The sequence below is a fragment of the Sceloporus occidentalis genome, unplaced genomic scaffold (genome assembly GCF_023333645.1).
Source record: "Sceloporus occidentalis isolate IW3139 unplaced genomic scaffold, rSceOcc1.0.p SCAF_2, whole genome shotgun sequence".
NCBI lineage: Eukaryota > Metazoa > Chordata > Lepidosauria > Squamata > Phrynosomatidae > Sceloporus > Sceloporus occidentalis.
This window is the reverse complement of record NW_028316982.1, coordinates 128454240-128461692: the sequence shown is the minus strand read 5'-3', so window position 1 is coordinate 128461692 and position 7453 is coordinate 128454240. Positions and strand designations below refer to the sequence as shown.

At 47.6% G+C, this 7453-nt stretch overlaps 1 protein-coding gene across 4 annotated transcripts in view; it reads left to right on the top strand.

Annotated features, from left to right (window-relative positions):
- Nucleotides 1-428: 428 nt before the first annotated feature.
- Nucleotides 429-7453, top strand: part of NSD2 (nuclear receptor binding SET domain protein 2) — a 158159-nt gene continuing 151134 nt past the window's right edge. The window contains exon 1 of one of the 4 annotated variants that reach the window (XM_089510936.1): nt 429-592. The gene's annotated coding sequence lies outside the window, so the exon portion shown is untranslated. Of the gene's footprint in view, nt 593-1721; nt 1790-2006; nt 2272-7453 lie in introns of those variants that run through there. The other 3 variants (XM_089510935.1, XM_089510937.1, XM_089510934.1) reach the window with 3 other exon arrangements.

Sequence of the window (7453 nt, the reverse complement as noted above, 5' to 3'; positions counted from 1 at the left end):
TGCCCCGTTTGGGGCACTTGGAAGGCAGGGAAAGGTAAGTGGGGGAGGAAAGAGGGAGATGGGGAGGGCCCCTGCCTCCCTCCTCACGGAGCTTTCCCTGCTTCCAGCTGTCTGGCAGGCAAAGCTCCCTGAGGAGGTGGCACTGGCATGCGCCAGTCACTCCTCCTCTCCCTGCCCTTTTCCCAGCCTCTAGCTCTCTTGAAGAGGCAGCTGGGGGCCGGGAGAAGGCTTCGAGGAGGAGCCAGAGGCGCACTCCTCTGGCTCCTTCTCTGGAGCACCCTTTTCTGGCTTCCAGCTGTCTCCAAGAGACAGCTGGGGGCCAGGAAAAGGCAGGGAGGGGGAGGAACGGGAACATGCGTGCCTCTTCAGCCTTCTCCCTCGCCCTGTGCCCGAGGAAATGGCCCAAAGTGCCACTTCCGGCACGTGTGCAGTGGATTCGCCATCACTGCGATATGACAAACGCATCTTTTGCAATTTTACATTTGATCAGACTTTAATTAGTAATATACTTCGAGGAAACAAGAAAACAGTGAATAAGGGGAAAAAGAGAAGTGTGACAACACAATGTACAGAGCTGAGAGTTGATTTCAAGGTAACTATGGAAGTATTTGTACAATTTTACAATGTATTCTCTGAAACCATGAAAGGGTATATATCTCTAACTTGGTGAAACGGAAACTCCTTTTTTAGCTCTATGTAAATGAAATGATATACACACACACACACTTACAAGGCCACTTATTTTATTCATGCAGTGATTCCTGGCCTGTTCAGCCAGGTGAAGGAAGAGCAATTCCATACTTATATACATACATATTGTGTCTGCTTATTGAGACCAGCTGAATTAAATGGGACTTAGGAGCTAGGTTTGAGGATTGGACTATGATTCTGGAGACCAGGGTTCGAATACTGGGTGGGCCATTTAAACCCATTGAGTGACCTTGGGCAACTCATGCTCTCTCAGCCTCAGAGGAGGGCAATGGCAAACTCCCTCTGAAGGAAACTTGCCAAGAAAATCCTGAGGCGGGACTTTCGCCTTCTCTTCCTGGGTGCCTTCAATGGCACCTGTGAGGAGAAGGGAAGAGGAGGAGGCGACCCCGGCCCTTTCTCCATGTGGTTGCCAGTGCTAGTGCCGGCACCCGCGGGGGAAAAGGGAGGAGGGGGAGGCGGGGGGGAATCCCAACCTGGCGACCCCCAAGAAAGGGTCATGCGGCCCCCAAAGGTGTCGCGACCCCCAGGTTGGGAACCCCTGCCCTAGTAGGTCAGGAAAGCCTTGGAAGCCACACAACAATGGCCAGATAGGTTTGCATAGGAGTGCATAATTAGTGCACTACACTATCATGGTGCCACCGTTCCCCTTTGACTGCTCTGGCTGCCTCTTGTTGCATTCTGGGGCATTCAGAGAGCTCTTAGGCCTCACTGAAACACAAATCCCAGAATGCAACAGGAGGCAGTCAGAGTATTAAAATTGGAATAGCAGCCCTATAAGAGTGCAGTGCAGTCATGTGGCTGGTGTTTATACGTCTTCTCTTGTTGTTGTTGTGTTTAAAGCGACTGGAATTGAACAGCAGAGAGGTGTGTGCGATTTGGCACATTACCGCACCACCTTCTTATAGTGCTGCTATTCCCCTGGCTGCCTGCTCCTGTTGCATGCTGGGAATTTGTAGTCCAGCGAGGCCTTCGAGCTCTTCGCCTGAGAATTCTAAACGTCCCTCCTTAAACTACAGCCCCCAGAATGCAGCGGGAGGAGGCAGCCAGAGCAGTTATAGTGGAAGGAGAGTGTCGTGAGGTAATCTAGTCGGTTGGAGCGGTGCTTTGGGCCTTGTTTGGGCGGCGCTTGGTGGGCTTTTGTGACTCGGGGGAGAGGAGGAGGAGGAGGAGGCCTCCACGCAGCGGGTGGGAAGCGGGCAGGGCCCTAGTCCTGGAGGGCGGCGTCGCTAGGCCCCTCCCTCCCTCCCTGCCTCCCTCCCTCCCTCCCTGCCTCCCTCTCCGGCGCGCGGCTGGTTTGAATGAAGCGCTTCAGGGGTTGGGGCGCGAAGGGGGCGGCAGCCAATCAGAGCGGCGGATTTTTCGCGCTGGTTTCGGCTGCAGCAGCCGCCGCAGAAAGAAGAAAAAGAGGAGGAGGCGGCGGCGAGGGAGACCCGAAGGCGGGCGGAAGAACGGACGGACGGACGGACGAAGGAGGGAAGGAAGGAAGGAGGGCGAAGGCGGCGGTCCGTTTATCCGTTCCCCGGCGGGGAGGGGATGCGGCAGCCCTTCGGAGCGCGGCAGGTTAGTGCAGGGAGGGAGGCCTTGGAGAGGCGATGGCGGCTCCTTCTCCTTCCTTCCTTCCTTCCTTCCTGGCTCCCGCCTTGCCGCCTGGCTCTCTAGGCGCCCCTGGGGCTGGGCCCTTCCTCCCCGCTCAGCCCTCTGGGCCTCCCCTGGCCCTGGAAGGATGTGGGGAGAGGGGCCTCGGGGCGGGTGGCGCTGGAAGGGGCCTCCAGGCGAGACAGGCATGGCGGGGAAGCCATGTTTGATTCATCCTCCCTCCTGGATCTGCAGGGAAAGGGCTCCTCCTCGGACTCAGGAGCACAGGGCCTTAATTGCGGGTGGCTGGGAGGCGGGGGCCCTTCCTGCTCCCCCAACCCCTCCAGCCACACTCTCTCGGCCTCCTCGCAAGGGGCAGGCGCAGGCAGCCTCCTCCCGGGCAGCGCTTGCCAAGGAAAACCCCGCCACAGGTTTGGTTTAGGAGCCCTCCATCAGTGGCAGTGCCTTGCAGTGCAGCAACAAAGATGGAGGGATGATGGCAAAGGAGCCTCTGTTCAGGGAATGGCCTTGGCTGGCATCACTGTAGACTTCCATAACTTCTCTCTCTCTCTCTCTCTCTGTGTCGGTTCTGCTAGGGAACTGAGACTCCCAAATAGCACTTGTGTTATTCTTAGTCTCACCAGACGTAACACAATTCCTGTTCTTCCAGATGAGGATGAGGATGAGGATGTGTAAGAAGAGTTGAGGTTCTGTGATGGACACATGCATACCTGTATAGGTCTATTTCAGTCAATGGCCAGTAGAAAGGGAGCAAAATAGAACAGATGAAATGCAATGTAACGCATTAAAATGCGACATTAAATGCAGAAATTATTTGTGTGGCAATGGTTTTAGAAAAACAACACACGCTTCCTTGGAGAGCGGTGGAGTCTCCCTCCTTGGGAGTCTTTAAACAGGGGCTGGATGGCCGTCTGTCAGGGACGCTTTGGTTGAGATTTCCTGCATGGCAGAATGGGCTTGGACTGGATGGTCTCTTGGGGGTCTCTTCCAACTCTGTGATCCTAGTGTTCAAGGATAACACCTTTAATATTAAGGCAGCATTCTATGGCGACAAGCTGTCGCTGCCACACAGAAAGTAGCTCCCTTGGCTGTTATCTCAGGAGACTGGTCAGCCAAAAGGTAATCAATGGAAAACACAGCAGATCTCCCTGGTATAGTTTGTAAAATTGGGTTAATAAAATGATGTTGAAGGTCACAATAAGAAGAACAAAACACAAAACATGCCCCACAGTTTCTACTTTCTCTGCCTTGGGACTAATGCACAGAAGGATGAAAATAATCCAGGCCATTAAGGAGACAAACATAGGTCCAAAACACACTGCAGGAATGATCCACTTTGAGACCGCTTTAACTGTCCTAGCTCAGTGCTAGGGAATCCTGGGGACTGTAGTTGATTGTGGCACCAGAGTTCTCTGACAGAAAGCTAAATGTCTCACAGAACTACAGTTCCCAGAATTCCCTAGCATTGACCCAGGGCTGTTGGGAGCAGTCTCAAACTGGATTGTTTCTGCAGTGTGTTTTGCACCATACAGAAGTTTTGTAAGAGCCTCCCCAGCAAAAACATTTTAATAGGTTGATTCTTCACTCAAACTGCGTACAATAATTGTGGAGCAATTTTATGATTCATTTAAATTGTTCCATAAATGGCATAAACCTAGGAGTTGATTTAAAGTAGATATTGAGAAGTTGTGGTCTTCCATATTTAAAAAAACCATCAAATAAGGGTCTAAAGTAAGTATCTGAAGTAATACTTTGCAGTTATATTAAACTACATGCAATAATTTCCTTAGAGAAGGAGAGAAAATATGGAGAGCCAGTGTGATGGAGTGATTTGTGTCTTGGATTACAACTCTGGAGACCAGTGTTCAAATTCCCACTGGGCCATGAAAATCCACTGGGTGATCTTGGGCAAGTCACACATCCTCGGAGGAAGGCAAAGGCAAATCTGAACAAATCTTGCCAAGAAAATCCTGTGATAGGGTTGCCATAAGTCAGGAACCAACTCAAAGGCACACAACAACAATAGTCAGAGCATTCTTTGCCTGTTGTCTGTGCTCCGCTTGGAAACAAAGAGAAGGGGCTTTCAGAGGGGGACTTCTGTGGCCAGCATAGAAATCTATGGACTCGGGGCATTGTCAGGCCTCAGCTGGCTAGTACTTTTTAAGAGATGGAGGCAGGTTACTAAGTTTTTAATTATTATTTACAAAGATGGCTAAATAGTTAGTCTCTTCTGCTTTTTATGGTTTCTTCTGTATTTATGACAAGATTTGTACAGTACAATATGGCTTAGCTGCTGTGCCATAAATGTTGTTATATGTACCAGATGTGTTGTATTTGTAAAATACTATCAGAGTGCCACAATATTCTTGGATAGTGCAACCCTGTGCATGTTTACTCAGAAATAAATCCCACTAAGTTTAGTGCAGTTTGTTTCCAAGTAAATATGCATAGGACTGGCCTAAACTGAAGAGGCAAACCTGCTTGAATAAGATCACATTTCCTAAATGTGCCTTAACTGTTCTGTTAAAACATTCTTCATTGCTCCCCTTCCTTAAGCTAGCCTGAAAATAGATAACTAAGAGCTAAAACAGACCCACAAAAACTGGCGGCTTCATGGGGCTGTGGTGTATGCATTGCACATGCCCAAGACAGCATCAAGCTGCTCCACTGACCACACAGTGTGCGACGTCATGACTTTTCTGTGGCATGGTGTTTACGTGCACCACAGAAAAGCTGCGGCAGAAAGAGCGCCTTTTTGATGCTCCTTTTTGGGTTGGAAAAACGCTGGATTGGGGCTGTGGCGTGTGGTTGCTGCAGCCCCGATCCGGTACTCAAAGGGATGGTGTAGAGCTGTCGTCTGTTTCAGCCCTAAATTGAATAGTTTTTAAAATACAATGCGCCTACATTATATGCGGCTTGAGCATATGTGTTCAAGCCGCACGCGGGGCTCAAGAGGCAGCGCGTCCCATTCAAATGAATGGGGATGGGCGCGCCGCTGTGCACACGAGCCCCATTCACTTGAATGGGGCTTGAGCATAGGTGGAATTCACCTTACGCAGGGAAGCCTGGAACAGATCCCTGTTAAGGCGAGATTCCACTGTATAACACTGGGTGCATCTGTACTGCTGGCAGTGTGAAAAGGTATACACACAAATAGAGTGGCTACATCTGCACTGCAGAAATAATCCAGTTTGACACCATTTTAACTGCTATAGGTCATTGCTGTGGAATTCTGGGAACTGTAGTTTGTTGTGGCATGGGGGCTCTCTGACAGAGAAAGTCAAATGTCTCACAAAATTGTAGTTGCCAGAATTCCATAGCATTGAGTCATGGCAGTTGAAATGGTTATTTCTTCAATGCAGATGAAGCCACTGCCTATTGATTTATGGCAGCCTCATGAATTGCATGGGGCTTTCTTGGGTATGGAGTATTCAGAAGTGGTTTTGCTCATTCATATTCTACATATTCTACAGCATCTGTTATTTATAGGATACTAAAATTCCCTTAACAGTATTGTTGTGAACCGCCTTCAATTTGATCCGACTCATGGCAATCCTTTGGATGAGACATTTCCAAGACTCTGTCCTCCACTGCTCTGCTTAGTTCCTGCAAACTAATACTCTGTAATAGAATACATCTATCTAGCATGCGGCCTTCCTCTCTTTCTGTTTCCCTCCACCTTTCCTAGCATTATTGTTTTCTCCAATGAGTCGTGCCTTCTCATGATGTGTCCCGAGTATGACAGCCTCCGTTTTGTCAACTTGGCTTCCACGGAGATTTCTGGCTTGATCTGATCTAGGACCCATTTGTTTCTCTTTTTGGCTGTCCACTGTATTCTCTGCACACATGAATTGATTTTCTTCCTATCTTCTTCCTTAACTGTCCAGCTCACACATCCAGACATGGTAAAAGGGAATACGATGGTTTGTATGATTCTAACTTTTGTGCTAGTTGCTCATCTTTATATTTTAGGATATTTTTTAGTTCTTTCATAGCCGCTCTCCCCATTCTTAATCTTCTTCTGATTTTCTGGCTGCAGTCCTCTTTCCTATCAATGTTTGATTCCAGGTATGAGAACTCTTTTGCTTTTTCTTCATTGTCTAGGTTGAATTTATGTAGATTCTCCATGATCATTATTTTTGTTTTCTTTATGTTCAACAGTAAGCCTACCTTTGCACTTTCTTCCTTGATCTTCCTTAATTCCAGGTATGTGAGGTTTTCTACTAGTATTATGGTATCATCTGTGTATCTTAGATTGTTGATATTCTTAAAATCTTCACCTAACACATCCAAAAGCTATATGTGTTATCTTGGTACCTGCATGATGTGGAGCTGTTCAAGGAACCGGGCTCTTTTTCTTTCTGATGGGGGAAGTGCAAAAAGGAGAGTTGCAGAATCACCCACAGACTTTGTAATGCTTTGGAACTTCAGCTTATCCCTGTGTTTTTATTATGTAAATGAAACCATGGGGGATGCCATTCAGAAGTTTGGATTGCACAGGTGTCATTCATTCTATTCACTGTATTGAGGAAGGGGAAACCTCAAATAGGCACTTTGGGGAGATCAGGGCAACCAAACTCTTATCCTAGCCACTCCCAGGAAGGACTGGAGCCAGTTTATAATTTATCATGTTGCCCTCTTAATTGTCCTAGAAGTAAGCAACTAATAGGATTCCATACTAAGCAGCACTGCAGGACTCTTGTTTAAAAGGTAAGGTGGGGGTGGGAGAATCTCTGGTCCCCTCATAATGGAAGTCTTGTGCATTATGAAAGACAAAAATGAAAAAAAAAATGGCAAAAATTCATCACCTGTCTGTGATATCTGCTCATAACTTAATGTGAGAACAATTATTGAATAAACAGGATGGAACTATTGCCTTTGCATGGCTTTTTAAAAAAATTAAAAGCACTGGGATGGACATTTACTTCATTTTGATCAATCTGCACTCCTCTTGTGTTGCTTCTTGTGTTCATCTATGTAGGCATTGATCACAAAAAGAAAAGACACTAGTAGTTGTAGAAAGAGGCACTTTATGGGGATTGTGGAAACATCAAGAAAATGATTACCTTTTTTCTTGAACTAGAGATGAAAATTATTGTGGGAGGATCTGCGATTTCTTGACATGCAGTTTGATCCAGAATGAGTA